The sequence below is a fragment of the Anomaloglossus baeobatrachus genome, chromosome 3 (assembly GCF_048569485.1).
Source record: "Anomaloglossus baeobatrachus isolate aAnoBae1 chromosome 3, aAnoBae1.hap1, whole genome shotgun sequence".
Taxonomy (NCBI): domain Eukaryota; kingdom Metazoa; phylum Chordata; class Amphibia; order Anura; family Aromobatidae; genus Anomaloglossus; species Anomaloglossus baeobatrachus.
The window spans coordinates 655505043-655529502 of record NC_134355.1 but is presented as its reverse complement, the minus strand read 5'-3'; the positions used below and the strand labels follow the sequence as shown (position 1 = coordinate 655529502).

At 47.4% G+C, this 24460-nt stretch overlaps 1 protein-coding gene across 4 annotated transcripts in view; it reads right to left on the bottom strand.

The window, feature by feature from the left end:
• Positions 1 to 24460, bottom strand: part of PLA2G7 (phospholipase A2 group VII) — a 111135-nt gene that overhangs the window by 78053 nt on the left and 8622 nt on the right. Inside the window, exon 1 of one of the 4 annotated variants that reach the window (XM_075338813.1) lies at positions 7378 to 7452. The exons of 2 other annotated variants lie outside the window; for them this stretch is intronic. The gene's annotated coding sequence lies outside the window, so the exon portion shown is untranslated. Of the gene's footprint in view, positions 1 to 7377; positions 7453 to 24460 lie in introns of those variants that run through there. One more of the 4 variants, XM_075338812.1, reaches the window with a different exon arrangement.

Below are 24460 nucleotides of genomic sequence, written 5' to 3'. Positions count from 1 at the left end.
CCAGTAATTTGCCTGGAAAAATCACCATATTTTGTACTAATTTAATGGGTGATGAAAAATGTATCTATATTTGCGGCGTATAATTGACTGGTTATTGATGTTTTGTACTGTACTTGCTACCATGCTATGTGGGCCTACTAGCTAAAGAAATAAACGCCCTCGGGACTAGTCCCCGTGCTCATTAGCACCATTTTTATAAATACTTTTTCTAAGGATCTGTTTATCTATGCTAGTATATACAGGAATGGTTAGGCAGGGATTAGCAATATGTACCCAGAACTGCTTGTGATTCTGGGTGCATATTGCTCCTGACAAGTTCCCTTTAAAGATCTATAGGCCGGACATAGATCTCCACAAGAATGTGCCTCCAAAGATTATCTTAAATAAAAGTAGGGTTTGTTTTTTGTGTTTTTTTTTAATTAAGAAAATGTGGATTTCTCTGGAAAAAGACATCGGATCGCATATATCAAGGTATCATTTCATTCAGCTTCCCATGACCTACATGACCACACAGACCGCTTAGGAGGGTTTATCCTATTGACAGATTCCATTTAAAATGGTTAAAACCAAGAGTAACGGAACAGCGCAAGTCCCACTATAGAAGACGGGGTAACTATACTGAAAAGAATAAAAGGAGATGAAGCATAATATAATGTGTAATAATCATAATGTGTAATAATCAGAAGGTCAAAAGAATATAATACATGACAAGAAGGTCAAAAGAATATAATACATGACACACAACACTTTGTACATGATATAAAACCATAAAAGTACATGTTATACATAAAGCCTGATTCAGATGTCTGATTTTTCTTGCAAAAAAAACAGTCCAACTTTCACCAGTGTATCAGTTTTTACCATATTTTCACATGTAAAAAAATTATGAAGTTCCTCCAATACATTACATTGTTAATCATGGAAAGCAGACGGATTGCAACCTGGCATCGTCATCATCCGTGTGCTTTCCACAGTTTTCAAAAAGCCATTGACCTGTATGAGTAATTTTAATCCATGACTGATCAAAACCAGATATGTCTCCGTGAATTTTTTATGGACACATAGTCGTCAAACCCCCCCCCAAAACAGACATGTGTATAACACCATAGATGATAGGTATGTGTTCAATCCAAGGGAAACATGGACAAACCAGGTATGTGGCATATAAAGTACACTAATATAATACAGAAAAGATATTATGCACTATGTAATACACACCAAGCACACTATATAATAATACAAGTAGTTCACCAAGAACATTATATCTATATAATAAAAACAGCACCGTATATAACACACTCAACACAATGTACATGAAATAAAACTGTACAGTATGTGTTATACACCAAAATACACAAAGCACAAAATGTGCTATATGGTAAACACTCAGAACACTAAAGAACACATACACAGAACACGACATGCTAATATAATTCACACCCAACATACTATAATATATATTTACACACACACACACACACACACACACACACAACACTACATAATACACATAGCACTTGATGCGCTACAATATACACCAAACACACTACATTTATACACATAGCACACTGTATAATACTCAAATTGTACAATAAAACCATACAGTACGTTATACATAATACACTCAGCACACAATATGCTACATAGTACACACAGAGCACAGACACAGAATATAACACTAATATAATTCACACCCATCATACTATATTTACACACACAACTCACTACATAATACAAACACACCAACTTATCACATACTGCATAAACACACACACAGAATGTGACACTATATATTACACATAACACTACACAGCACTCATACAAAGAATACAACACACTAGTAAAATACACAGCGCACTACATATAATACACTAATGCACACAGAACATTATACCTATATATTATGCAAAGTGCACTACACATCTATCTATATATATAATTGCCTTATTCTGTCTGTCTGTCTGTCTTGCTCCAAAATTGTGTCCTCATGGTGACACAAAGCTGATTGGCCGCTGGGCTCACCATGGCCCCGCCCCCCCACACGGATTGACCGCTCACCCAGGCTGCGCCCCCACACGGATTGGCCGGCCGCTCGCCCAGGCTCCGCCCCCCCCACAGATTGGCCTCTCGCTCCGGCACCCTGCAGGCATTGGCAACTCGGCCCCGCCACGCCCCGCCCCTCTGAGAGAAGAGAGGCTGATGCTGGGGGAGGCTGAGGCTGGGGTAGGCTAGGCTGATCCTGTGGAAGGCTGGGAGGGGGAGGCTGGGAGGGGGGAGGCTGGGAGGGGGGAGGCTGAGAGAAGAGAGGCTGGGGGAGGCTGAGGCTGGGGTAGGCTGGAAGGAGAGAGGCTGATGATGGGAGGAGAGAGGCTGATGCTGGGAGGAGAGAGGCTGATGCTGCGGGCAGAGAGGCTGATGCTGGTGCAGCATGGGGGATGGAGCACGATGGGGGGTGCGCAGCATGGGGGATGGAGCACGATGGGGGGTGCGCAGCATGGGGGATGGAGCACGATGGGGGTGCGCAGCATGGGGGGATGGACCACGTTTGGGAGTGCGCAGCATGGGGCATGGAGCACGTTTGGGAGTGCGCAGCATGGCGGATGAACCACGTTTGGGAGTGCGCAGCATGGCGGATGGAGTACGTTTGCTAGTGTGCAGCATGGCGGATGGAGTACGTTTGGGAGTGCGCAGCATGGCGGATGGAGCACGTTTGGGAGTGCGCAGCATAGCGGATGGAGCACGTTTGGGAGTGCGCAGCATAGCGGATGGACCACGTTTGGGAGTGCGCAGCATGGCGGATGGAGCACATTTGGGAGTGCGCAGCATGGCGGATGGAGCACGTTTGGGAGTGCGCAGCATGGCGGATGGAGCACGTTTGGGAGTGCGCAGCATGGGGGATGCAGCACGATGGGGAGTGCGCAGCATGGGGGATGCAGCACGATGGGGAGTGCGCAGTATGGCGGATGGAGCACGTTTGGGAGTGCGCAGCATGGCGGATGGACCACGTTTGGGAGTGCGCAGCATGGCGGATGGAGCACGTTTGGGAGTGCGCAGCATAGCGGATGGAGCACGTTTGGGAGTGCGCAGCATAGCGGATGGACCACGTTTGGGAGTACGCAGCATGGCGGATGGAGCACGTTTGGGAGTGCGCAGCATGGCGGATGGAGCACGTTTGGGAGTGCACAGCATGGCGGATGGAGCATGATGGGGGGTGCGCAGCATGGCGGATGGAGCACGTTTGGGAGTGCGCAGCATGGGAGATGGAGCACGATGGGGAATGCGCAGCATAGGGGATGGAGCACGAAGGGGAGTGCGCAGCATGGGGGATGGAGCACGATGGGGGGTGCGCAGCATGGGGGATGGAGCACGATGGGAGGTGCACACCTTCCCCCAACACACACACGCGCACTGCACAACACACCACACACACACACACTGGGAACCACAAACACCGCCCTACACAAACACCCACACACAACGCCGCACACACACAAAGCTCAACACACAAACACCGCGGCATACATAAATATACGCACATATCGCACAGCACACACATTGCACAAAACATACCTCCCCCAAAACTTGTGTCCTTACGGTGACATGTCCTTACGGTGACAAACAGCGGATTGGCCGCTGGGCTCGCCATGGCCCCACCCCCCCACACGGATTGGCCGCTCGCCTCGGCTCCTCCCCCCGCACGGATTGGCCGCTCGCCTCGCCTCCGCCCCCCACGCACGGATTGGCCGCTCGCCCAGGCTCCGCCCCCCACACGGAATGGCCTCTCGCCCCGAGGTGAGCGCATCAAGGTCCTGCAGCAGCGGAACACACACACACACACACACACACACATATAAGAACACACATACACACATCAGCTCACTCTCACACACACATCAGATCGCATCCACATACTCACAACATCCCGTGATATCGCTTGCTTCGGCGGCGATACTGTGCATGCAGTGACCTTCCAGGACCTGCCGGAGGATCACATGGCCGGAAGCATGTGGTATCTCCGAATGTTGTGATTGTGTGAGCGCGTATGTGCGATATCGTCAGTGTGTGTGAGTGTATGCGATCGGATGTGTGTTCTGATGTGTGAGTGTGTGTGTGTGTGAGTGTATGCGATCGGATCTGTGAGTGTCGGCAGAGGAGCACGGCGTGCAGCACAGCTACTGGGACAGGGAGAAGTGGGGTGTGTGTGTGAGTGTATGCGATCAGATGTGTGCGTGTATACTGTCTGATGTGTGACTGTAGAGCACGATGGGGGGTGCGCAGCATGGGGGATGGAGCACGATGGGGAGTGCGCAGCATGGGGGATGGAGCACGATGGGGAGTGCGCAGCATGGGGGATGGAGCACAATGGGGAGTGCGCAGCATGGGGGACGGAGCACGATGGGGAGTGCGCAGCATGGGGGACGGAGCACGTTTGGGAGTGCGCAGCATGGGGGACGGAGCACGTTTGGGAGTGCGCAGCATGGGGGACGGAGCACGTTTGGGAGTGCGCAGCATGGGGGACGGAGCACGTTTGGGAGTGCGCAGCATGGGGGACGGAGCACGTTTGGGAGTGCGCAGCATGGGGGACGGAGCACGATGGGGAGTGCGCAGCATGGGGGACGGAGCACGTTTGGGAGTGCGCAGCATGGGGGACGGAGCACGTTTGGGAGTGCGCAGCATGGGGGACGGAGCACGTTTGGGAGTGCGCAGCATGGGGGACGGAGCACGTTTGGGAGTGCGCAGCATGGGGGACGGAGCACGTTTGGGAGTGCGCAGCATGGGGGACGGAGCACGTTTGGGAGTGCGCAGCATGGGGGACGGAGCACGTTTGGGAGTGCGCAGCATGGGAGACGGAGCACGTTTGGGAGTGCGCAGCATGGGGGACGGAGCACGTTTGGGAGTGCGCAGCATGGGGGACGGAGCACGTTTGGGAGTGCGCAGCATGGGGGACGGAGCACGTTTGGGAGTGCGCAGCATGGGGGACGGAGCACGTTTGGGAGTGCGCAGCATGGGGGACGGAGCACGTTTGGGAGTGCGCAGCATGGGGGACGGAGCACGTTTGGGAGTGCGCAGCATGGGGGACGGAGCACGTTTGGGAGTGCGCAGCATGGGGGACGGAGCACGTTTGGGAGTGCGCAGCATGGGGGACGGAGCACGTTTGGGAGTGCGCAGCATGGGGGACGGAGCACGTTTGGGAGTGCGCAGCATGGGGGACGGAGCACGTTTGGGAGTGCGCAGCATGGGGGACGGAGCACGTTTGGGAGTGCGCAGCATGGGGGACGGAGCACGTTTGGGAGTGCGCAGCATGGGGGACGGAGCACGTTTGGGAGTGCGCAGCATGGGGGACGGAGCACGTTTGGGAGTGCGCAGCATGGGGGACGGAGCACGTTTGGGAGTGCGCAGCATGGGGGACGGAGCACGTTTGGGAGTGCGCAGCATGGGGGACGGAGCACGTTTGGGAGTGCGCAGCATGGGGGACGGAGCACGTTTGGGAGTGCGCAGCATGGGGGATGGAGCACGATGGGGGGTGCACACCTCCCCCCAAAACACACACACACACACACACACACACACACACTGCACAACACACCACACACACACTGGGAACCACAAACACTGCCCTACACAGACACCCACACAGACAACGCCGCACACACACAACACCCAACATACAAACACCGCGGCATACACAAATATACGCACATACCGCACAACACACACATTGCTAAAACATACCTCCCCCCAAAACACACACACACCCCCCACACCCACACAAACCGCGTAACACACACACACACAACGCTACAGACACAGCGCTCCCCACATAACGCAACACACAAACAACACCGCTCTCACCCCCCGCCACACCCAGACAACACCCAGAACATGTACAGCCCCTACAAAAACACTTGGTAACTACAGACAACAACATCTAATAATATTATATATATATATATATATATATATATATATATATATATATATATATATATATATAACAAAAATCATACATTAACTACACAATACGTAAATTCTAGAATACCCGATGCGTAGAATCGGGCCACCTTCTAGTTAATATATAAAAGCATACAGTACTTGTTACACACTATAATACACACAGCATACAAATGTGCCATATAGTACACAAACGAAGCACACAACACACACAGAATACGATATGCTATATGTTACACATCCAGTGCACACAAGGAACTTGACACCTATATAAAACACTCACAAAAACATATTAAACCATACAGTAATTATACACCATAATACACACAGCACACAACAGTGATACACAGAGAATATGACATAGTAATATAATACACACACAGCACACTACAACATACACAGAATATAATACTGATATAATACACGTTATATAATACACACTGCACAAGGCAAAATATGCAATATAAGCAGTACACATTTTACATTACACACTACTGTATATATAAAAAAACGCTATATATACGACAAATAGTGCATGAAACCTATATAAAAAAATTGTTTAAAAGAACTGAAGTCCTCAGTGGTTGATACATTTTAATGGCTAACTGAAAAGATGGTCACAATAGCAGCTTTCGAGACTACTCAGGTCTCTTCTTCAGGCTCAATATAACACAAAATCTGAGGAGTCACATATTTATACACAACAGGGTATAGAATGGGGCAGTGGGGCAGGAAACCTATATACACACACTATATAATACATACACTAAATACACGTTACACAGCAATTTATACACACGGTACATTATACACACACACATATATATATATACACATATGTGTGTTTGTGTCTGTGTGTCTCGTGTGTATAAATTACTGTGTAACATTTTAATCATTTAACGTGTGTGTGCGCGCGTGTGTGTGTATATATGTGTCATGCACTATGTCGTATATATTGCATTTTTTTTATATATATATACACAGTAGCGTGTAATGTAAAAAGTGTACTGTATATTGTGCGGTATATATATATATATATATATATATATATATATATACACACACACATATATATATATATATATATATATATATATATATATATATGTGTGTGTGTATATATATATATATATATATATAATCTCCCTGTGTGTATGTATGCGATTATGTATTGTGTTGTGTGTATATGTATGTATTTAATGTGCTGTGTCTGTGAGCATTTAAAAAAGAAACAAATACACAGGTATATACACATTACCCATCCCTGTGTTGTGTATGTGCAGCCCCCCATACAGTGTATATCATACATCACACGTGACACTAGTCCCTGCGGACCTCTGTGGGCAGCCCCGTTTACACACGGCGATGACGTCGCTGTATTTTTCCCGCCCAGTCCTGCCAGTCGCCCTCAGCACTGTATTTTACCTCACACCGGGGGCATTTCTCTGTGTAGGTCGGAGCAGGGGGAGCGATAATCCCCCAGTCAGGGCGGGAGATAGGAAGTGTGTGACGGGGCTTCCTGTGGTCTGAGGAGAATGCGCAGGAAGCCTCAGCGACCCTCAGCCTTGTCTGTAGACAGAGGACACGACCAGCTGTACAGTGCAGGGATATGAGGACGCCTGAGGGGGAGGCTGTGAGGCAATGATGGCAGTAGTGACACAATTTACCTCAGATTATAAACAGATACGACATCGTGCACCATCTTAACCCCTTCCCTCCAGAGTCATGTTAAGTTTTGCAAGTTTTGTTTATACACACTTTTTTTTTTTTTTTTTTTACTCCCTTTGAGGAGCCAATAATTTACTATGTTTACCCTCACAGCAGTACAGGGGCTTGTTTTTGTCACTGGAAGACTTGTAGATTCCATGATGAAACGAATGGTGTTAATGTACCGAAAAAAAAAAAAATATATATATATATATATATATATATATATATATATATATATATATATATATATATATATAATACAGTGGCGTAACTAGAGTTTGATGGGCCCCGGTGCAAAGTTCAGACCTGGGCCCCCCCTCCACGTACACCGACACTTAGGGTACGGGATAATGACACTGACACTCGGGGTGCAGGATAATGATGCTGACACTTGGCTCTTACCCACAGCACCCAGATTTCCCATGATCTGAAATCCCTCTATCAGCACCCAGCTTTTCTATGTTCTGATATCCATCTTGTCCTCGGCACACTGCTTCCCCATGCTCTGCTATACATCTTTCCCTCAGCACCCAGCTTCCCCATGCTCTGCTATACATCTTTCCCTCAGCACCCAGCTTTCCCATATCAGAGCATGGGAAAGCTGGGTGCTGAGAAATGATGTATAGCAGATCATGGGAAAGCTGGGTGCTGAGAGAAGATGTATAGCAGAGCATGGGAAAGCTGGGTGCTGAGAAATGATGTATAGCAGAGCATGGGAAAGCTGGGTGCTGAGGGAAAGAGCTTTTTTCCCTCAGCACAAAACGTTCCTATCCCAAGCTTATGTCTTTGTCCCCCCTCATATATATAGTTCTCCAAATACAATAATGGCACCCACATAGCCTTCCAAATAGTATAAAGGGTCCCACATAACCCTTCATATATTAGAATACACTTCCATAGTCCTCCATGTATTATAATGCATTTCCCATAGTTCGCCATGCATTATAATTCACCCCATAGTACTCAATATATAATACTGCACCACATAGTCCTCCATATATTATAATGCACCCCCATAATCCTCCATGTATAAAGTAGCCCTTCAATTATTATGAATTTCTCATAGTTCTCTATGTATTATAATACACCCCATAGTTCTCCATGTATTATACTGCACCACATAGTCCTCCATATATTATACTGCACCACATAGTCCCCAATGTTTTATAATGCACCCCCATAGTCCATGTATAAGGTAGCCTCCATAGTCCTATATGTATTATAATGCAACCCCATAAAACTTCATATTGCATTATGCAGCCCCATACTCCTCGATGTATAATGCACACCTATATTCCATGTATAAGGTGTCCTTCATTTTGTATTATGCAGCCCCCCCAGACCTCCATATATAATAATGCAGCCAGCCTCTCCAGGCCTCCATGTATAATAATGCAGCCAGCCTCCTCAGGCCGCCATGTATGGCCTAAAACACACTTCCGCAAAAAAAACGTCCGTGTGACACGGTCCGTTTTTCAGGTCCGTGTTCCGTTTTTTTGGGGCGTTTCTCCGGTACGTATGGCATCTGTGTGATGGTGTATGCGAGCCGTGTGTACGTGTAAAATGTCCGTGCTTGTGTCTAAAATGCCCGTGTATGTGTACGTGGAATGTCCGTGTGTGTGATGCACAATGTCATTGATACATGTCGGCTGACAGCAGAGTTGCGCGATGAGAATGAACTCGGGTGAACTTCACCCAACTTCATTGTCATGCCGCGGCTCTGTGTGCCGCGTACTGATTAGCGGTCACCTGTGAAGGATTCACCAGTGACCGCTAATCCCCCGAGTGACTGAAGTGAGCAGCCCTCTCTCATACTTACCGCTCCCCGATCACCAGCTCGGCGAGGAACAGCTGTGCAGAGAATGCGCGGCAACAATTACTTTGAATATGCCGGCCGCTCATTAATCAATCTCGTATTCCCTGCTTTCCCCCACCCACAGACGCCTGTGATTGGTTGCAGTCAGACATGCCTCCCACGCTGAGTGACAGCTGTCTCACTGCACCCAATCACAGCAGCCGGTGGGCGTGTCTATACTGTGCAGTAAAATAAATACCTAATTTAAAAAACCGGCGTGCGGTCCCCCCCAATTTTAATACCAGCCAGATAAAGCCATACGGCTGAAGGCTGGTATTCTCAGGATGGGGAGCCCCACGTTATGGGGAGCCCCCCAGCCTAACAATATCAGTCAGCAGCCGCCCAGAATTGCCGCATACATTATATGCGACAGTTCTGGGACTGTACCCGGCTCTTCCCAATTTGCCCTGATGCGTTGGCAAATCGGGGTAATAAGGAGTTATTGGCAGCCCATAGCTGCCAATAAGTCCTAGATTAATCATGTCAGGCGTCTCCCCGAGATACCTTCCATGATTAATCTGTAAATTACAGTAAATAAACACCCCCCCCGAACAATCCTTTATTAGGAAAAAAAAAACCACAAACATATACCCTAGTTCACCACTTTAATAAGCCCGAAAAAGCCCTCCATGTCCGACGTACTCCAGGATGGTCCAGCATCGCTTCCAGCTGTGCTGCATGAAGGTGACCGGAGCTGCAGAAGACACAGCCGCTCCTGTCACCTCCACGCAGCTAATGAAGGGAATAGCGCGATCAGCTGAGCTGCCACTGAGGTTACTCGCGGCCAACGCTGAATACAGCTGATCGCGCTAAAACAACAAGTACTCACCTTCTCTCTTCCTTCCACCGCTGCTGTCCTCCCCGCTGCTCGTTCTCCCGGTGCTGCGGCCGGCGTCCTCCCGTCCTGCACTCTGTGCACTCAGCACAGCAGTCGCTCAGGAGTGACGTCACCGCACAGGGGGGGGGGAGAATGGTGATGGCACTTGCTGCGCTATGCTTCATCATTATTGTGCACGGTGACGGGGGATACACACCGCAGCAGCTGACACCAGGTAGGGGGCCCCAGTGCTGCCGCTGACACCAGGCAGGGGGGCCCGGTTTCAGCGGCGGCAGCGGGTCAAATAGCGGCTGCGTGGTCTGTGACAGATCAGCGCGGCTCCTCTCACACTGACAGGAGCTGGCTGCTGATCTTCCCTAACCTCCCGGGCCCGGTCGCGATTGCGACCGCTGCAGTTACGCCACTGTGTATTATATTATTATATATATACTAGAAGGTGGCCCGATTCTACGCATCGGGTATTCTAGAATTTACGTATTGTGTAGTTCATGTATGATTTTTGTTATATATATATATAATGTTGTTGTGTGTAGTTACCAAGTGTTTGTGTAGGGGCTGTACATGTTCTGGGTGTTGTCTGGGTGTGACGGGGGGTGAGAGCGGTGTTGTATGTGTGTTGCGTGTGTTGCGTTGTTTGTGGAGCGCTGTGTGTCTGTAGCGTTGTGTGTGTGTGTGTTGCACGGTTTGTGTGTGTGTGGTGTGTTTTGGGGGGAGGTATGTTTAGTGCAATGTGTGTGTTGTGCGGTATGTGCGTATATTTGTGTGTGCCGCGGTGTTTGTGTGTTGGGTGTTGTGTGTGTGCAGCGTTGTCTGTGTGTGTGGGTGTCTGTGTAGGGAAGTTGTTTGTGGTTCCCAGTGTGTGTGTGTGTGTGTGTGGTGTGTGGTGTGTTGTGCAGTGAGCGCGCGTGCGTGCGTTTGTGTGTGTGTGTGTTGGGGGGAGGTGCGCACTCTCAAACGTGCTCCATCCCCCATGCAGCGCACTCCCCATCATGCTCCATCCCCCATGCAGCGCACTCCCCATCGTGCTCCATCCCCTATGCTGCGCACCCCCCATCGTGCTCCATCTCCCATGCTGCGCACTCCCAAACGTGCTCCATCCGCCATGCTGCGCACTCCCAAACGTGCTCCATCCGCCATGCTGCGCACTCCCAAACGTGCTCCATCCGCCATACTCCGCACTCCCCATCGTGCTCCATCCCCCATGCAGCGCACTCCCTATCGTGCTCCATCCCCTATGCTGCGCACCCCCCATCGTGCTCCATCTCCCATGCTGCGCACTCCCAAACGTGCTCCACCCGCCATGCTGCGCACTCCCAAACGTGCTCCATCCCCCATGCTGTGAACTCCCCATCGTGCTCCATCCCCGATGCTGCGCACCCCCCCATCATGCTCCATCCCCGATGCTGCGCACCCCCCCATCGTGCTCCATCCCCCATGCTGCACCAGCATCAGCCTCTCTGCCCCCAGCATCAGCTTCTCTGCCCCCAGCATCAGCCTCTCTCCTCCCAGCATCAGCCTCTCTCCTCCCAGCATCAGCCTCTCTCATCCTAGCATCAGCCTCTCTCCTCCCAGCATCAGCCTCTCTCCTCCCAGCATCAGCCTCTCTCTTCCCAGCCTTCCCCAGCATCAGCCTCTCTCCTCCCAGCCTCCCTCCTCCCACCCTCCCCCAGCATCAGCCTCCCTCTACCAGCCTCCCCCAGCATCAGCCTCCCCCAGCATCAGCCTCTCTTCTCTCAGCCTACCTCTCCCAGCCTCCCTCCTCCCAGCCTCCCTCTCCCAGCCTCCCCAAGCATCAGCCTCCACCAGCATCAGACTCTCTCCTTCCAGCCTCCCCCAGCATAAGCCTCCGCCAGCATCAGCCTCTCTCCTTCCAGCCTCCTCCAGCATCAGCCTCCCTCTCCCAGCCTTCCCCAGGATCAGCCTCTCTCCTCCCAGCCTCTGTCCTCCCAGCCTTCCCCAGCATCAGCTTTCCCCTCCCAGCCTCCCTCAGCATCAGCCTTCCCCAGCATCAGCCTCTCTCCTCCCAGCCTCAGCCTCTCTCCTTCCAGCCTCCCCCAGCATCAGCCTCTCTCCTTCCAGCCTCCCTCAGCATCAGCCTCCCTTTCCCAGCCTTCCCCAGGATCAGCCTCTCTCCTCCCAGCCTCCCCCCTCCCAGCCTCCCCCTCCCAGCCTCCCTCAGCATCAGCCTTCCGCTCCCAGTCAGCCCCAGCATCAGCCTCCCCAAGCATCAGCCTCCACCAGCATCAGCCTCTCTCCTTCCAGCCTCCCCCATGATCAGCCTCTCTGCTCCCAGCCTCCTCCAGCACGCCGTGCTCCTCTGCCGACACTCACACACCCGATCGCATCTACTCACACACACTCGATCGCATACACTCACACACACCCGATCGCATACACTCACACACACAGACACTGACGATATCGCACATACGCGCTGACAGTCACAACATCCGGGAGATACCACATGCTTCTGGCAATATGATCCTCCGGCAGGTCCTGGAAGCTCACAGCACAGTATCGAGGCCGAGAAGCAAGCGATATCGCCGGATGCTGTGAGTGTGTGGATGCGATGTGTGTGTGAGGTGTGTGTGAGGTGTGTGTGAGAGTGAGTGCGATCTGATGTGAGTGATGATCTGATGATGCGTGTGTGTGTGCTGTTATGTTTGTGCGTGTGGAAGTCCCGCGCTGCAGGACCTTGATTTACTGGTAACTATGCAAGCATGGTTACCAGCGCAACACGTCCCCCGCTCGCACGGGAGCCCACACCAGCATACGGCGGCGGCGTACGCTGATGTGGGCTCCCGTTGGTAAGGGGGGGGGAGTACAGTACTCACCTGGGATTCGTGGCTCCGTGACCGTGTCAGTTCGGGCAATGCGGGGGGGGGGGGGGCAGAGCTAACGTCTATTGCGTGAGGGGGCGGGGCGTGGCGTGGGCGAGTTGCCAATGCCTGCAGGGTGCCGGGGCGAGAGGCCAATCTGTGGGGGGGGGCAGAGCCTGGGCGAGCGGCTGGCCAATCCGTGTGGGGGCGCAGCCGGGGCGAGAGGCCAATCCGTGTGGGGGGGCGGGGCCATGGCGAACCCAGCGGCCAATCAGCTTTGTGTCACCGTAAGGACATGTCACGGTGACACAATTTTGGAGCATGACAGACAGACAGACAGAATAAGGCAATTATATATATAGATATTAGCTTTAGTACCCGGCGTTGCAAGGGATAGTAACTTTCTGTCTCCCTCCTGTGTGTCTCTATCTTTGTGTTTGTCTCTACCGATATATATTACCTCGCACATAAGCTTCTTATACTAACAATGTCCTTCGTTTCCTATAGCAACCAATCAGCTCCTATTAATGACCTGTAGTTCCCAGCTCCATTGACTTTAAGGGGAGGTAGGTTTTTTGGTGAACAACTAAAGTTTAGAGTTAAATTTTCCCCTCAAAACTTAGTCTATGATGTTCCCTGAGTCACATGAGGCGTCTGTGCAAAATTTTGTGATTGTAAATGTGACGGTGTGGAATCCTTTAGCGGACACACACACACACACACACATACATACACATATACATAGCGGACACACACACACACACACACACACACACACACATACATACATAGCTTTATATAATAGATATATTTTTCAGATTTTTATATAATTCCGGTTAGAAAACATAAATCCAAACTTTGTAATACATAAAATTTGGTTTGTGTCGCCCTTTTTTTGGGGGGGGGGGGGGGGGGGGAACCAATATCTATGTCATTCATCCGTCAATGGAGCTGAGCGAGTGCTTCTTTAATTTTTCTTGATGCCATTTTTGGGGAATTTTACAGGATAATCACTTGTTAGTTCACGTCTTTGTTTGTGGTATGTGGTAACTGAAAAACTGAAATTCATTTTTTTTGTTCAACATACAGGTTATAGATCAGACCTGACTACAGCACATATGCTGCATTTTTTCTTTACATTTTATTTTTTAATTAGAAAAATGAAAGCGACTTAACCCCTTAGTGACCACCAATAATCTATTTCTATAGCACCAACATATTCCGCAGTGCTTTAAAATTCAGAGATTTGTATACAAACATCAGTAACAGTTATAGAAGATACAATAATTAAATCACAAATAAAGACAACTCTGCTCTTAAGAGCTTACAATCTATAATGGGGTGAGGTGGGGGTTACACAAGATACAAGTGCTTTTTTACAATAAGGCTATGCGCCCACGGGACTCTGTACCCGCAGATTTGCCGTGGAAAACCTGCGGATTTATCTGGATTTTCTAAATAAATCTGCAGGTTTTAGCAAGTACAGACACTCACCATGTTATCCTATGGGACATAGGGAGTGCTGTGTCCATGCTGCGCTATGTGCGGCTGCGGAATATGCTGCGGATGTCCCGCAGCCGCACGTAACAGCATGCCAATTATACCTGCGGAAATCCCGCCTCTCCACTATGGAGATAGAGGCCGGGACTTCTGCAGGTAAGTCGCATGAATGTCCGCAGGTTTACCGCATATATTTCGCTACAATCCTGCAGCAATGTATAGCTGCGGATTCCGGGGAGCAGATGCGGGAAACCTGCGGACGTACCTGCGGATATATCCGCAGGTACAATGTCCCATGGACACATAGCCTAAATCTTAGCCTATGTGCTCACGCTGAGTATTTGGTTGCCAAAATATTCTCACCAAATCTGCATCTCTTGGCAGAGAGAAAAATGCTCCTTTTTGCTGCAATTTTGGTGCATTTTTCCTTGCATTCTGGGGTGCAAAAATCCTCCAAAAACGCTGAAAGAATTGATATGCTGCAGATTTATTTCTGCACGGAGAAAAATAATTTGACATGTGCACTACACTTAAGGATTCTCATTGACTTTGCTGTAATAAGGATTTGCGGGCAGTTTTGTGACAAATAACAGATAAAGTATTTCTAAAGATCTATCATATGCTAATGAGTTTAGGGACTAGTCGTAAGGGCGTTTTATCCCTTGACTAGTCCGCCCTCTTAGCAGGTTAGTACGCCCACAAGGGAGTGCTAACATGCTATTCAATGCAGCATCACCAACGGGGACATGCGTACCTGTGTTCGCCGTGACCACGGTTCTGAATGCTTGGCTTATTTTTCCCCTTGCGTATTTGGTGCAGAAAAAAAAAAAAGAAATCTGCACCAAATATGCAAGGGAAAAATACTCAACGTGGTCACAGCACTTCTGAATTCTCAGACTTTGCTGGCTTCACAATGGACATGCAGATTTTGCGGCAGATTTCTGAAAATCTGCGTCAAAATATGCAGCGTGGGTACAGGGCCCTACACTGTGAAGGCCACTTTAACGCCATCAGGTCGTTGAGATGACGAGAAGTGCAAGACATTCAGCTCACCGTTCACCGCGGACACAGGTACGCACATCACTGCTGGAGGCACTGCATTGAATAGCATGTTAGCATGCATGTCCCTGTGGGTATACTAACATGCTAAGAGGGCGGCTAGTCTGGGGAAGTAACGCCATTGGGACTAGTCGCTGGCCTCATTAGCATTTTATTAACAACCTTTAGAAATAATTTTTCTAAAGATCTGTTTATCTATGCTAGTGTATACAGGGACGGTTAGGCAGGGATTAGCAATATGTACCCAGAACTGCTCGTAGTCCTGGGTGCATATTGCACCTGTAAGGCTAGGGCCCCACTTTGCGTTTTTGACCTGCGTTTCTGCAGCGTTTTGAGCTGCAGCGTTTTATGGCCAAATGGATTGCATTTTGTTTTTCCATGTTATCCTATGGAAATTGTGAAATTTCTGACCACACTTTGCGTTTGAAAACGCTGCGTTTAATTTGCATAATTTGTGGCAAAAACCATGCGTTCAAAGAAGCAACATAACAATTGTTTTTGACATTTTGGGTGCGTTTTGCTAACATTGAAGTCTATGAAAAATGGCAAAAAACAAGATTCCTGCTAATTCCAGCGTTTTACCTGCTTTTCCAGTGCAGAAAACCTGCGTTTTGGACTTCAAAAACGCATGCTTTTTGAACATCAAAATAATGATTTCATATGTTCCTTTACACACACACACACACACACACACACACACACACACACACACACTCCGACAATTAAAAATAAGAATTTTACTGAATTATTTCAATTTTTCCATTAAATATCATAGTACCGCTATAATTTCATTAAATTAATCTATTTTCATTATTTTTCACACAAATATAGATGTTTCTTTTTTTCAAATTTTTTCATTGAGTTTGACTATTTAAACTTTATTTAGCAGTGTCATGATGTTCAAAACGCATCTATCAAAACGCAGGTGGAAAATCATGTAAAAAGCGCTGAAAAACGCATCTAAAACGCGGTAAATACGCATGCGTTTTCAGCGCTAAAGTTCTGAAAAAGGCAACTTTGGTCAAATCAATTAAGCCCAAAACGTGCGTTTAGAACTGCAAGTAGATGAACGCAAAGTGGGGCCCTAGCCTAATAGGGGTGGAAGGGTAAATACATGGGTGCTCCTGGGTCTTCCTAATCACAAAGGCTTGCACAAGTTAGTCCATGTAAGCCAACTATTGAGTTGATAAATTTCTTTCAGCAGGTAAAACGGTTAAAAGAAGCAAGTTTCACTCACATAGTGTAGTCATAACCAGAGTCTGGGCTTACACTGCCATGATGCTGTGCTGAATCCCGGTTAGGCTATGTTCACATGACCAATAGTTATGCATTTATTTCAAGATGACAAACATGGAAATAACCTCATCCAGTAATGGACCCAGTCATGGGGATGGAAATGAGCAAAGATGCCTTGAATTTGACTGCAGTTTAGCTATGATCCGTTTATGTGGATCAAATAAAAATGTAGTTTGCACAACTTTTTTTGTTCTGACAAAAAAAACAAACAATTAACAACTGGATCCATTCTCTTTAACATTCGAGTCTATGGGAAACAGTTCATAAATTATGGTCTTTTGTTATCTCATCTGTTAATGTTTTTTTGTTTTCTCTTTGTTATAAGCAAAACACATGCAGAGACACCTAGTAAATACAGACCCATTGCAAACAAATATAAAAAAACAATTGAAAAATGGTGGTTTTTTTTTTTAGGTTAATGCATTACATTTTTTTTTTTCATTTTGCATGCATTTTTGCTCCATTTCTAATGGAGCCAGGTTTTGTTTTTTTTAAATAGTAGAGTTGTTACAGATGGATGACAACTGGACATGTGAATGAAAACTTACAAGTAAAATATATCTTTGTACCGTGTTAGCCAGTAGAGATAAAAAATGGTTTAAAAGAACTGAAGTCCTCAGTGGTTGATACCTTTAAGTTAGCCATTAAAAGTTATAAACCACTGAGGACTTCAGTTCTTTGAAACCTTACAGCAAATTAATTTTAACAGATTAATAGATTTGTGTGCTTCACTATTTTTCCTATCAAAAGTGGTGGAATCACAAATACACCACCATCCAACACTGAGAGAATATTCCTATTCTATTAATAGAATCTCTGCATGATACCTTTCAGCCATCATAAGAAACCTGTACCACCCACCGGGCAGTACTGTTGTCATGCTGTACTATTGGAGACACTGAAGCAAATTGGGAGTGTTGCTTCAGAGATTAGTTAGCAGACCAACCACAAGGGGGTGATAGGGTAGGAAACAAGCCGCACTAATTTAACGCTGCCCCGAAGGGGAGCATTGTGTGACGCCCTGGGCAAGCCAGGGGTCACAGGTCACAACACCACACACACCCCACATTCCCTGCAGGAACACCAAGGTCAGAACACAAATCCTTGTTGCCCTCTTCCAGGGCCTGATGTTCACACCAGGGGGTGGGCCAGGCAGTTGGCACCACCCACCGAGTAATTCACAGTCCTGGAGGCGGGAAAACCAGCAGTCAAGCTAGGGAAGTGAAGGAGTAAACAGTGAAGATTAGTTTGAGAGTAGAAGGGAGTGACAGTGGAGCTAGTGACAGGAGTGGAAGTGAGAGAAGAAAAGTGAGAGTTTGAAAGCCTGAAGTTGGTCCGGGTGTGTGCCCCGGACTGAGACAGCAAGGTTGGCAGACGGCGGTGACCGTCTGCAGGAGAGGCTGATCGGAGGTTGCCGAAAGGACCGTGGACGGGTGGTGGCCCGGCGGTACCGGAGCGGTATACAAAGAGAAGCCAGCACCAGTGGCAGGGGCCTTTCGGATCCCGGCAAGGCTAGGAGTCGCCATAATTTGCCAAATCCGTCAGTGAAGGGGACCTCCGGGTCTCCCAGCAGCTAAGTCCCGATTGAAGGCAACAGTCCGACCGTGAAGGGGAGACATCGCCACCGCCAAGGCACCAGTTTCCCAGGGCCAGCGCCTGCGGGCAAGAGAGGGGCTCCTCCGGCTCATATCCAAGCTGGGGAGCGGGTTACCGGTGGGAATCCATCGCTACCAAAGAACCGTACTTAGGTGCAGGGAAGTGACCATCACCGCTAACTGCAGGGAACATCAGCACCGTAGCCGTCCGAGGGACCCGTCCAACCAGCCGTTTGTTTACCGTGAACTGTGTCATCATCCTTGGGCTGAGTGAGTACCTCCGTGCCGTGCGGCACAGCGCTGCCCCTGCGTCCCTGCACCTCCACAGGCACCATAACCCGCCTGTCCACCATCCTGACCTTCCCATCATCGGGCCCCGGGACTACCAAAACCCCTACCCACGGAGGGGCAAACCAACATCTAGCTGCTCCATATCACCACTCCCGGGATCCCCAGACAGAGCAGCGGTGGTGTCCACACAATCACCACAACCGTGGGTGGCGTCACGGACATTAATCAAATCCCCCACCAACAAATCAACCCCCCTTTCACTCACGGGCGAGGAGCGCCGCTCGAGTCCCCGGGATCCGGCCCATCGCTCGAGCCACCGAGCAGCAGCAGTAGCCGCAGAGCAGCGGCGGCCGGACCCGAGTAGTGGGAGAGCGCAGCGTTGACACCCTCCTCCCCGCTCGCGACAATTGCAGCTCACCTAAATGAACAGTAAGCTGGAAAGCCCACTAGAGGGCAGTAGAATAGTCAGCAAGCCAAGTCTGCAACAGGAGGTCTCGCCAAAAGGTCAGGAACCAGGAAGTCAAGAAAACAGGTGCGGGAAGGACAGGGACGAGGACAGGAACAGGGACATAGGTCAGCGGTTGGGCAAAAGGCAAAGGACGGATGAACAAAAAGAGGACTAGAGACCGGAGAGGAACAGTTAGAGGCAATGACAATACAGGAGCCACAGGTCAAGTCGGGTCTGGCAGGAGACAGAGGTCAGATCAGTTCAGGGAGGAAATGGAGGTCAGGACAGGACAGGATAGAACACAGGTCACTAACGGGAACGTAACGCAGCTGAGCCGGAAATATCACTGGCCAAGTACAGGAGGTGCAGCGCCAGGATATAGCGGCCAGTAAATCAGAGCGAAGCAACAAGGATTAACCCCTCACAACCTGGAAACTTGAGAAGGAATACCAGCAATGACTCAGCAACACTGAATCAGGCATGGGTCACGATCAGTGTCTTTCCATATGAAATGAATGGTCAGTAAGAAGAATTCAATTTTAATCCTAGCTAAACAGAGCCTAATGTGTATGTCATAGCTTTGCTATCCTTAGTCACCTCACGCCTCAGCAGTATAAGATTAGAATTTTCCATATTATTTAATTTTATACATTTGTGTACATATTTTCAGACACCATGTATTGATGAGTTAGTAGGGCACAGAATCACACCACAGTATTAGCTTATGATTGCTATGTGGAAATTATTCCCTTCAGTTGAGCACACCTGATGAGGACTAAATACCCCCAAACACATTAGACTGATGTCGGCCGAACCCACCCATACTGATATTATCAGCGAACAGTATAATGTGTATGGGTGCCCTGGTCGACTATGATCAGAGAACACAGGAGCTCTAGGCCAAATGAGCACTCATGTGTATGGTAGAATCATTCGAGATGACTGTCGGCCAAACTATCAAGCAAAGCATCGTTTGACTGATGGCCATCTAATATGAATGGAAAACTTAACTTGTCCAAGCTTTTCACGAAAATGAAAATACAAGTGAATTGAGCAAGGCTGTGCCCATCTAGTTGTAATGTGGCCGTGACTATCCCTATTGCATACCTTCCGTCACATGACCACTCGGTCTTGCCACCGGCATTGGAGAATCCTCACAACACGTGATTTGAGGATTTGCAAGTTTGCCGTCTCACAGAGTGATGACAGATTTTTGTCAAAAGCCTAGTCAACCCTTTTAAGACACATTAGACTAAACTAAACATTGAACTAAACTACAGAGGAGATGTTTTGCAAATCAGTCTCTGGAAGTGGGGTTCAAATTATGAGTTACCGTCATGGCCTTCTCTCTGTTGTGTAGTTTTGTGACAGGTTCTGGGTCAGAGTTTCACTTTACCTTGTGAGACTGTTGATTAAATTAATTCCCTATCCTTTGGGTAGGAGAGGGTTAACGTCAGTTTACCTTTCAGCAGCTTCTGACTCCTGGCCAGGTGTTTCCGGTTTGGACCACTCCCAGGTCCTATACATACCCTCAGCTTCCAGCAGAGGGTGCAGGTTATTTTCATTCATTTGCAATCTTGGCCAGGAGGAGAAAGGAGCTGGAGAAGTCCTCTCTGTGACTTGCTTTGTTGGCTGCAGCATTGGCGCTTGCTGCAGCAGTTCGTGGTGTGCTGGTTGTACGGTTTTGAAGTTTCCCAGTAGTCTGTATATTTCCCCTTGTGCACTTTTAGTGACTCCTTTGTGAATGATTGTCGTATGTAATTGTTGTCGTTTCCCCTGTCTGTGTCTCGTTGTGGGGTTTGTATTTACGGTCCTGGCTCACCCCTCAGGTGGAGGGAGTTACATCAGGGCTAAGACCGGAGTCAGGGACACGCTGGTGACTCAGACCTTGCTACCATCTAGCGTACCTCTGAGCTGAGGGACAGCGCAGTGTAAGCAGTCTGACGATCAGCTTAGGTGTCCTGGTCCTGTCATCCGGTCCCCGTGACAGTTACAGCCAATAATCTGGCATTTTCCACTCTGGTCACTGTGCATGATAGACGTGATATTGAGCATTCTGTAGAAATCACTTAGCAGTCATCTCATTATTCTCACAGCCAAGATTACAATTAAAGCTGACACCTATTTCAGCTGTTCTTCCATTTGCATCATGGTCGCTATATAATTATGTTGTATTATATATATCGCATGTCTGTTTTGTAGTGTGTCAGCTATGCTATGATCAAGAGCACACCACATGCTTGAAACATGGTATTGTACATTCTTCTGTTCCTGATGCTTGATTTTTAATTGTATTTTTGAATAAAGTCTTTTCACATTTTTACCGAAAACTACTAGAGTGCTGGATTTTTTCCCTTTGTCTGAGGTTAATGATACTGTTTTGAGTCCATGCACCTGCTTTCTAGCTGAGCTGGTTACTTCATAACAGATGATACACAGTTCAGCTCCTGCTCCTCCCTGCACTATTACCTCTGCACAGATCACAGAGCATGAATCAAAGCTTTCCCGTAGAAGTCAATGAGTCAGCTTCAGACTATCGCGTGTGGGCCATGTTACAGCTGTGAAGCAAATCTACGAATAATGTTAAAAGCTCATGAAAAAACAGCCATCTCCATAATCATGTACAGAGATCTACCGAAAATGAGAACAGATTAAAGAAGATCTGTATCTGATGTTTAAAAGTAATAAAAAAAATGTAGACAATCCTTTCCGTTTAATGTGAAATCCAACCCTACAGCTAAGTCGGCAACCCCTAAGCCCTGAAATCTGTAGACCGTTTCACTTTGTGTAATTCCATTTACTTATCCCAAAGGAAACATTTGTGTAATTCTGTGAATCATAGAGACGATGATGCATGATAATGACGTCTATACAAGAAAATTGTTTCTCTGAGTAAGACGACATCATTAATCCCACATATTCTTTACTATCAATATCCTACATCGTTTACACAATCAGAATTTCAGGCTCAGAAGAGGTTTGGCTAAGGTTCTGGAGGTTGCCAACATGTATGTGCTACTATTTCCCCCATTGATCAGAGTACATATTAGTGATGGGCCGTCCGGCTCTTTTTGGTGATCCGGTTCCCAAAAACAGCCGTCTCTTTCAGATCCTAAATTAATGCCTACTAAATATGTTTTTATCCCATGTGAACACATATTTAAGATGTTTTAACGTGCTCGAAACCCTGCCCACCTACTGACTGAACCCCACCTACTTCCAATGGGCCAATTAATATGCCGAATAAGTGGGCTTTCGCCCACCCAACACCCAAATTCTACACTCAGGGAGAGCCATTAAGAGAATTTAGTGACGCTCACTGGTGTCGGCTCCTTTCAGTCACAACAGGAAGTTTGTGTCGGATCGTTCGCGACAGATCACTAGTACATGTCCACCGTAGGAGCTGCTGTTGGGTTCCACAAGTAATACAGAAAAACAAAGACCTCTTTTACTTGACTGACTGAGAGCAGGTTGCATCCTGGTCTTTTGGAAAGGATTTGTTTGGTTTGGGGAATTTGTATAAAAGACTTTATTCAGGAGATGCCATTATAAAATAGCAACTTCTAAACACAGGAGAACACCTAATATTTGAGATTCATTAGGTGTGTTAGATGGAAATTGAAGTAGACCCCAAAGCTAGACCTTCGATATTTAACTCCCAGAGAACCATTTTAAGACCTGTCAATTATAGATTGGAACTCTATGCACCCATTTCAATTGAAAGATATTAATAGAGCTCATTTAAAAAAAAAAAAAAATCATTAGATGATACTAAGGCTAGGTTCGCACACTGCGTCTTTTTGACGCTGCGTTTTTGGCCGCTAAAAACGCACAAAAACGCACCTGCGTCGATAAAACGCATCAAAAAACGCATGCGTTTTTGCCGCGATTTGGTGCGTTTTTGGCTGCGTTTTGCTGCATTTTTCCAATGCATTGCATGGGGGGGAAAACGCAGAAAAACGCAGGAAAGAACTGACATGTCCATTTTTTTTTTTAACTCAAAAACGCAGGTAAAAAAAAAACAGATGTGTGCGGACAGCAAAAATGAAAACTCATAGACTTTGCTGGGGAAGCAAAGTCCTGCAGTTTTGAGGCCAAAAACGCACCCGAAAAACGCGCAAAAACGCACTGTGCGCACGTAGCCTAAGTTCTTTAAGGTAATCAACACGAATAATATTAATTTCTTATTACACAGAGGTATAAGAGAGCAGGAGGTTTGGGCCAAGAAATTGGAAAATTGGAATCAGGTTTAAAAGGGATCGTGCGAAGTAAAAAGTAATTTAGCTTTCATAATCTACACCATTTTCTAATATACGTGAATTAAAAATACCCTCTCCTTCCCTAAATACACTTTTTTTCTATTTTTTTCTCCATTACCTTTTTTTTTTTTTTTCTTTTTTAAATCCGGTTCATTTTTATTAACCAACAAGGTTATACAACACTAATAAGTTTTTTTTTCCACAAAACAGTGCAAAGAAAAAAAAAAAAAAAAGAAGAAGTAAACAGTCACAAAAACAGCTCTAGATCATATAATAAACAGTTCCACCTGCGCTCCATACCCAACATTTCCTTTTAGATGACGTTTCATTTGAAAATCCTATTACATACTGGGATACTGAAAGGAAGCGTCATCAGTGGGCACAAGTTGCGGGCACTGTTATCCTTGTGAAAATAAAAAAAAAGAAAATGGGCTAAAATAACATTTTTGTGGGAAAACGTACAATTTTCAGTTTTCCTTCCACATTGCTTAATTCCTGTAAAACACCTGAAGAGTTAATAAACTTCTTGGATGTGGTTTTGAGCACTATGATGGATGCAGTTTTTCAAATGGGGTCACTTTTGGGTATTTTCTGTCACGTAGGCCTCTTAAAGTCACTTCAAATGTGATGTGGTCCGTATAAAAATGGTTTTATAAATTTTGTTGGAAAAATGAGAAATAGCTGATAAACCCTTCAACCCTTTTAACTTCCTTACAAAATAAATGATGAAAAAAGAAGAGAGAAGAAGAGGAAAATGAGGGAATCTACTGTAGCAGCTGGGTCACCCAATAAGGTTCATCATTTATAGGGCTGAGCAGACCCGGACTGTTTTAGTCCG